This window comes from Scyliorhinus torazame, chromosome 24 (assembly GCF_047496885.1).
Source record: "Scyliorhinus torazame isolate Kashiwa2021f chromosome 24, sScyTor2.1, whole genome shotgun sequence".
In the NCBI taxonomy this organism is placed as follows: Eukaryota; Metazoa; Chordata; class Chondrichthyes; order Carcharhiniformes; family Scyliorhinidae; genus Scyliorhinus; species Scyliorhinus torazame.
The window spans coordinates 26,143,643-26,151,096 of NC_092730.1; the positions used below are offsets into that span (position 1 = coordinate 26,143,643).

The 7,454-nt window shown below is 58.3% G+C and overlaps 1 pseudogene; it reads left to right on the plus strand.

Annotated features, from left to right (window-relative positions):
- The first annotated feature begins 1,283 nt into the window (after positions 1-1,283).
- LOC140400102 (basic leucine zipper transcriptional factor ATF-like) lies at positions 1,284-5,074 on the plus strand (annotated as a pseudogene).
- Positions 5,075-7,454: the final 2,380 nt, after the last annotated feature.

Below are 7,454 nucleotides of genomic sequence, written 5' to 3' on the forward strand. Positions count from 1 at the left end.
CGCTTGGAAAGAGGCCCACCGACCAAAACGAAAGGGCCGCGAGCCATCATCGTTCAGTGGTTTCCAACCCTCCGCCCCCGACGCACAGCGGCAGCCGTGTGCGCCGCCTGCAAGATGCGCCGCAGTAACTCGCCAAGGTTCCTCAGACAGCACCTTCCAAACCCACGACCGCTCCCATCTAGAAGGACAAGAGCAGCAGATACCTGGGAACCCCACCACCTGGAGGTTCCCCTCCAGGTCACTCACCGTCCCGACTTGGAAAATATATCAGCCACTGTGGCTGGGGGTCAAAATCCTGGCACTCCCTCCCTAACAGCACAGCGGGTGTACCTACTGTGGTAGTCACCACTGTTGTATTGTATATACTTGTATTGTATATATTGTATTGTATATTGCCCTTAGTGTTGGGTGGGGTTACTGGGTTATGGGGATAGGGTGAAGGTGTTGACCTTGGGTAGGGTGGTCTTTCCAAGAGCCGGTGCAGACTCGATGGGCCGAATGGCCTCCTTCGGCACTGTAAATTCTATGATAATCTATGATACTGCATACGAGGGTATTACGGTAAGGCCCCTGTACTACAGGTACGGGGGTAGATCCCTGCCTGCTGGCTCCGCCCAGTAGGCGGAGTATCAATGTGTGTGCTCACCGAGCTGCAGCCACTTCGGCAGCAGCTGCGGGAGGCCCCACGTCTCTCGACTGCGCTCTACTCTCGCCGCGTGGTAATTGATCGAGCCTCACCTGCCCCACCACGCGGGACTGAAGCGGGTTCAGGATGGCGGCTCACCCACCACCTTCTGAAGGGGCGACTAGGGAATGGGCAACAAATGCTGGGCCTCACCACTGAACCCCGCATCCTGGAGATGAATTTAACTAAAAGATCCTTGGGAAGGAGGCTATCAAGATTTAAACCGTTGTACGAAGGGGGGGCGGGGGGACAACAGTTCCCCCATGGGTTTCTCCTGCTCAAGCCAACAGGTTTAAAACACCGTTAACATGGATTTAAAAAAAATAATGAAAGGCTGGGTCTGATTTCCAGGATTTGACCATGAATATTGCACAACAGCTGAAAATAAAAGGGTTTTTCTTTTGACCACCACTAATTTTGAGCAGAACGTGTTGGTGGGATTGCCAGACCGTGCAAGAGAAGGTTTTTTTTTTTAAATTCAAAAAGCACAGCTCTGGGGAGCGAGAGAGGAGTGGGACTTTCCCAGTCATGTGACTTCTCGGCACCGAACCTATCCAATCTTTTCCTCTCAGTGTCTGAGGGCACGGCTTACAATAAAGTGAAACTGAAGCCACATTCCTATAAAGGGAAGCCCTGGGCTGCTGTGGGACTGGTTTCTCACACGCGCACGCACACACACACACACAGACAGAGCAGGAACCGCCACAGCTGTCACCTTCCTTGCGAAGGGAGACTGTGCCCCACTCTGCCACCTTACACGGTGTGGGCGCGCGCGCGCGGGCGAGTGTGTGTGTGCCCACTCCAAGGTCGCAGGTTTTATGAAGTTTCTGCACACTCCCTCGCCCGGCAGCATGGACGACACTGCCACTTACATGGACTATTCCCCCGAATTTGAGACGGACGATTCGAGCCAAAATTCCGAAAAGGTAACTCTCTCGCTCGCTCTCCGTGCTTTCTCTGTCTGTCTGCTGATCTGGGGGTACGGGGTGGGAGGGGGGATTGGTGAATGGGGCTGTTTGTGTGTGTGTGTGTGTGTGTGTGTGAGTGGCTCAAGGAGTCACCTACTCACTGCACTCGGCAGAGGCTTGCAGGTTCAACCCCCCCTCCGTTTGAGCCCACAATCCGGAGTGACACTCCCAGTACTGAGGGAGCGCCGCACTGTCAGAGGGTCAGTACTGAGGGAGCGCTGCACTGTCAGAGGGTCAGTACTGAGGGAGCGCTGCACTGTCAGAGGGTCAGTACTGAGGGAGTGCTGCACTGTCAGAGGGTCAGTACTGAGGGAGCGCTGCACTGTCGGAGGGTCAGTACTGAGGGAGTGCTGCACTGTCAGAGGGTCAGTACTGAGGGAGCGCTGCACTGTCAGAGGGTCAGTACTGAGGGAGCGCTGCACTGTCGGAGGGTCAGTACTGAGGGAGCGCCGCACTGTCAGAGGGTCAGTACTGAGGGAGTACTGCACTGTCGGAGGGTCAGTACTGAGGGAGCGCCGCACTGTCAGAGGGTCAGTACTGAGGGAGCGCTGCACTGTCGGAGGGTCAGTACTGAGGGAGCGCCGCACTGTCAGAGGGTCAGTACTGAGGGAGCGCCGCACTGTCAGAGGTCAGTACTGAGGGGGTGCTGCACTGTCAGAGGGTCAGTACTGAGGGAGTACTGCACTGTCAGAGGGTCAGTACTGAGGGAGTGCCACTCTGTCAGAGGGTCAGTACTGAGGGTGCGCTGCATTATCAGACGGTCAGTACTGAGGGAGTGCTGCACGGTCAGAGGGTCAGTACTGAGGGAGTGCTGCACTGTCAAAGGGGCAGTACTGAGGGAGCGCCGCACTGTCAGGGGGTCAGTACTGAGGGAGTGCTACACTGTCAGAGGGTCAGTGCTGAGGGAGTGCTGCACTGTCAGAGGGTCAGTACTGAGGGAGCGCTGCACTGTCAGAGGGTCAGTACTGAGGGAGTGTTGCACTGTCAGAGGGTCAGTACTGAGGGTGTGATGCACTGTCAGAGTCAGTACTGAGGGAGCGCTGCACTGTCAGAGGGTCAGTACTGAGGGAGTGCTGCACTGTCAGAGGGTCAGTACTGAGGGAGTTCTGCACTGTCAGAGGGTCAGTACTGAGGGAGTGCTGCACTGTCAGAGGGTCAGTACTGAGGGAGTGCCGCACTGTCAGAGGGTCAGTACTGAGTGAGTGCTGCACTGTTGGAGGGTCAGTACTGAGGGAGTGCCGCACTGTCAGAGGGTCAGTACTGAGTGAGTGCTGCACTGTTGGAGGGTCAGTACTGAGGGAGTGCTGCACTGTCAGAGGGTCAGTACTGAGGGAGTGCTGCACTGTCAGAGGGTCAGTACTGAGGGAGCGCTGCACTGTCAGAGGGTCAGTATTGATGGAGAGCTGCACTGTCAGAGGGTCAGTACTGAGGGAGTGCCGCACTGTCAGAGGGTTAGTGTTGACGAGACACGCACTGTTGGAAGGTCGGTACTGAGAGAGCGCCACATCTGAGGTGCTAGGCTTTGATGAGATCTTTGATGCCCAGACTGCTCACTCAGGTGGATGTTAAAACCACCATTTTTAGCACGGGTGTTCTGTGTCCGACTGCGAACATGTGTCCCTCTGCTGACATCATAACCCAGGTGATGTAAAGAACATCGAATCCCTACAGTGCAGAAGGAGCCCGTTCGGCCCATTGAGTCTGTACCGACCCTCCAACAGAGCACCCTCCCTAGGCCCACTCCCCCACACCCTATCCTCCCGTAACCCCACTGAACCTGCACATCTTTGGACTGCGGGAGGAAACCGGAGCGCCGGAGGAAACCCACGCAGACACGGGGGGGGGGGGGGGGAGAACGTGCAGACTCCACACAGACAGTGACCCGAGGCCGGGAATCGAACCCGGGTCCCTGGCGCCGCAAGGCAGCGATGTGCGGAGTGCTTCGGGGAGTCGGGAGGGTGCTACTTAAATGCAAGTTCCTTGGCGGGAGGAGCAGTGCGGGGTGGGGGGGGGGGGGGGGGGGGGGGGGGCCGGGCGGGGTGGTCTCACCTGAACTCCCTGAACCTGCTGACTGAGAAAAGGAAGCACTTTGGCCACGCGAGGTATGTGTCTGGGGAGGGGGGGTGACCATTGCCCACATCCCGATGTCCGCTGACCCCTTTCTCCTCCCCCGCCCCCGTTGCAGGATTACGAGGGCGACGATAAGAAACTCCGGCGCAGGGAGAAGAACCGGATCGCAGCCCAGAAGAGTCGGCAGAAACAGACGCAGCGGGCGGACAGTTTACACCAGGTACGATCGCCAGGTGGCGGCTTCGAACCCCGGGCTCCCCTTGCTGCTGGTCTCTACCTGCGCCGGGCCTACTTCGACTGGGCCCTCCAGCGGAATCTCCCAGTTCTCTCCCCACCCACCCCCGCCGTCGCTGGTGCCAGCTCTTTCTGAGAGAGCTGCCCAGTCAGGCCTACTCCCACCTGGTGGCCGAAAGGATCGGGCGGCGGGCGCCCTGTGCGGGCTCCGGGGAATCCAATTCCATGGGCCAGCTGAAGTAACACAGACCATTAATAATAATCGCTTCTTGTCACAAGTAGGCCTCAAATGAAGGTACTGTGAAAAGCCCCTCGTCGCCACATTCCGGCGCCTGTTCGGGGAGGCCGGTGCGGGGAATTGAACCCGCGCTGCTGGGCACCTTTCTGCATTACAAGCCAAAGCTTTCCACCTGACACTCACCCGGACAAACACAAGAATGCCAAATTTCAAAGGGAGCAAAATTGGAGTTCACTTTGAGAATTGGTGGATCTATTCCGGGGCGCGCAAGGCAAAACGCTTTTATCGTGATTCAGTCCCGGGGCGTGGCCGTCGCTGGCTCGGCCCAGCCCAGCATTTGTTGCCCGTCCCTAATTGCTCCCTTGAGAGGATGGTGGCGTGCCGCTGCCTTGGACAGCTGAAGTCCGCGTGGTGTAGGTACACCCACAGCGCAGTTAGGGAAGGGACTCACATCCCTTTTTTATCCCGTCCTCGTTCTGTGGGAACCCTACGGTTTAAATAGGCAGAGGCGGCCCATGGACAGGAGTGACCCGTCGTTGGGGGGGGGGGTTTGGGTTGTCCTTTCGGAGTGAACGATGTCCCTCCCGGTGACGGGCCGCCCCGTTGACTTGTCTTTGTTTTGTCTCCGCCCCCTCCAGGAGTATGAGCTGCTGGAACGGGAGAACGCCTCGCTGAAGAAGGAGGTCCAGAGCCTCCGGGACCAGCTGAAGCAGTGGAACCAAGTGGTGCAGCAGCACGAGCCCAGTGTTCCATGCTGAGGACCACCGGCGCCCCTCTCATCGGCAAGCAGCAGATCGAGATGGCAGACTACCTCTCCGAAGACTGGCGGGAAGCCGAGCTCTTGACGTACTAGGACTGCAGTGGCCTGGAAAGAGGGAATGGGTGGCGGGGGGTGGGGAGGGTAGGGTGGCGGTGAGGAGGGAGGGGGGTGGGGGGGGGGGGGGCGGATGTACCGCCTACCTCTGTGGGCACAGTTCAGTGCCAGACAGCGCCCTCCACTCTGACTGCCTTGTCGGCCCCCCCCCCCGCCCTCTTTTTGTAAGGACTTGACGTGCGGTGCTCAAGAACGGCCCGAGCGCCCTCCGAAACGCCACGGACTTGCATTTATATAGCGCCTCCCACGGCCCCAGGACATCCCTTCGCAACTACTGAAGAACATTTTTTCTTTCATTTTAAGAAAGAGATTTCGCCACGGGCTCGATCGCGACGGCTCTGGGCCCCCTCCGAAGCCCTTTGGCGGGAATAAGCAGACGGCGTGAACTGTGTGGACGCTTACGAAGGCGCGCGTTTTTTATTTTTGAAAAACGTGCGTCGGGGCTGACAGGCCAGGCCCCTTTTATAGGCAAAGGATCGACCCCCCACCCGCGGCGAGAGGCGCAAGGGTCAGCCCCTGCTTTGCTAAGGGAGAAGCGAGGGGAAGAGACAGGGGCTTCGGGATCGGGGAGTGGTTTGCGCCACCCCCAGGTGGGCGAGCGGTCCCACCCTCAGCCTCGGAGGGGGCGGGGGGGGGGCATTGTTTCAAGCTACACATGAGTGCACGTGAGCTGCCCTCAGAGAGCTTCAGGCTAGCTGTTGCAGAATTAAAGCAGCAGAAGATGGGAGCCAGGCGCTATCTCGTGGCACTTGTTCACACGGGGGGGGGGGGGGGCGGGCCTGGGGCTCTCTCAGCCGTAAAGCGGTGGGTGCTGGCAGCCAATTGCAGATCTCAGATCTGAGTTCCCCCTCCCCTACGGAACACATACGGGTTTGTGGGAGTGGAGACACCGGATCAGCTACAAGTTAATTCAAGGGCTGAATGGCCTGATGGTAAGCAATTTGTTTCGTTTTGCAGGCGGTGGGCTGGAGAGCGATTGGGCAAAGTTTGATCCCATAGAATCCCCAGAGTGCAGAAGGAGGCCATTCGGCCCATCGAGGCTGCAGCAACCCTCTGAAACAAAACGCCCGACCTGTGCCCACTCCCCCCTGCCCATCCCCGTAACCCCACCAAACCCAAATGTCTCTCTCTCTCTACCCCCTCCTCCCACCCCCTGGACAGCCACCCACAGCGCTCCTGATCCAGCCCAGGTTCCGGGGGGGGGCAACAACCTCGCACTCCCCACCAAAATCTTTTTGCTGATGCCATGTTCTAACGTCGCCAGCTGACCTGGTCGGAGCACAAGAAACAGGGGGGGGGGGGGTGTGGCAGGAGCCATTTGGCCCCCCTCCCCCGACAAGATGGCGGCCGGCCATCTCCCTCACTTCCACGTTCGAAGCCCCTCAACCTCAGGGTTGGACCCTCCTCCCCCCCCCCACCCCACCCCCCACACACACACCTCCACCCCCGCCCCGTGCCCTAGGTTCCCGAGCTAGCGGGGTGAGGGGGCGGTGGGAAAAAAATCCGTCAGTCAAAATGTGGGGGGGGGGGGGGGAGACTTGGAATAGCCGGGAATGTTCTTGGAGCAGGAGAAGGATGAGGTGGGGGGGGGGGGGGAGGGGAAAGAGGTGTAATCGAAGCATTCCAAAACACGAGGGGTTTCGAGAAGAGTAAAGGAGGCGGGAGTGTTTGCGGTCGACATGAGGGGGCGGAGAGGAGACAGGGATTGAGGAGAATCGGCGAAGGAACCAAAAGGAGAAGAGGGGAGGTGGGATTTTTCCCACAAGAGGAGTTCTGATCTGGAAGGCACTGCCTGAGGCAGATTCATTAGGAACTTCCAAAAGGCCGGTGGGGAGCGGGGTGGAAATTGGAGAAATACTTGTACAGTTGCGCGTGTTCGTACCCCCCCCCCCCCCCCCACCCCCCCCTGCCAGTATTGCACTGCCCACCTCACTCAGATCTAGCCCCCCCCCGGCCGGTTACGTACAGCATTACAGAGAGACCGTTCTTGCCAATGACACTAAACAGGAGTAAGCTCTACACTGTCCTGTACAATCTGTAAAATATGCCTTCATTTTGTAAAATTAATGTATAAAATTGTGGAAATGCACTTGGGATTGGGTCCCCGTATTCTGGAGTTCAGTCGAGATGCAAGAAATAAATAAACTAAAAAAATGAGTCAACTGGTTCAGGCTGAGTTTGATGCTTTGCTCTTTCCCTCACGATGACGTTGGCTGGGAGGGTCGATATGATGAGGGGGGGTGGGGGGAGGAATGGGCCTCCTACAGGGGCAGCACGGTGGCGCAGTGGGTTAGCCCTGCTGCCTCACGGCACCGAGGTCCCAGGTTCAATCCCGGCTTACCACAACGTTGCCTGGTATGGAGGGCATAAGCTATGAGGAGCGGT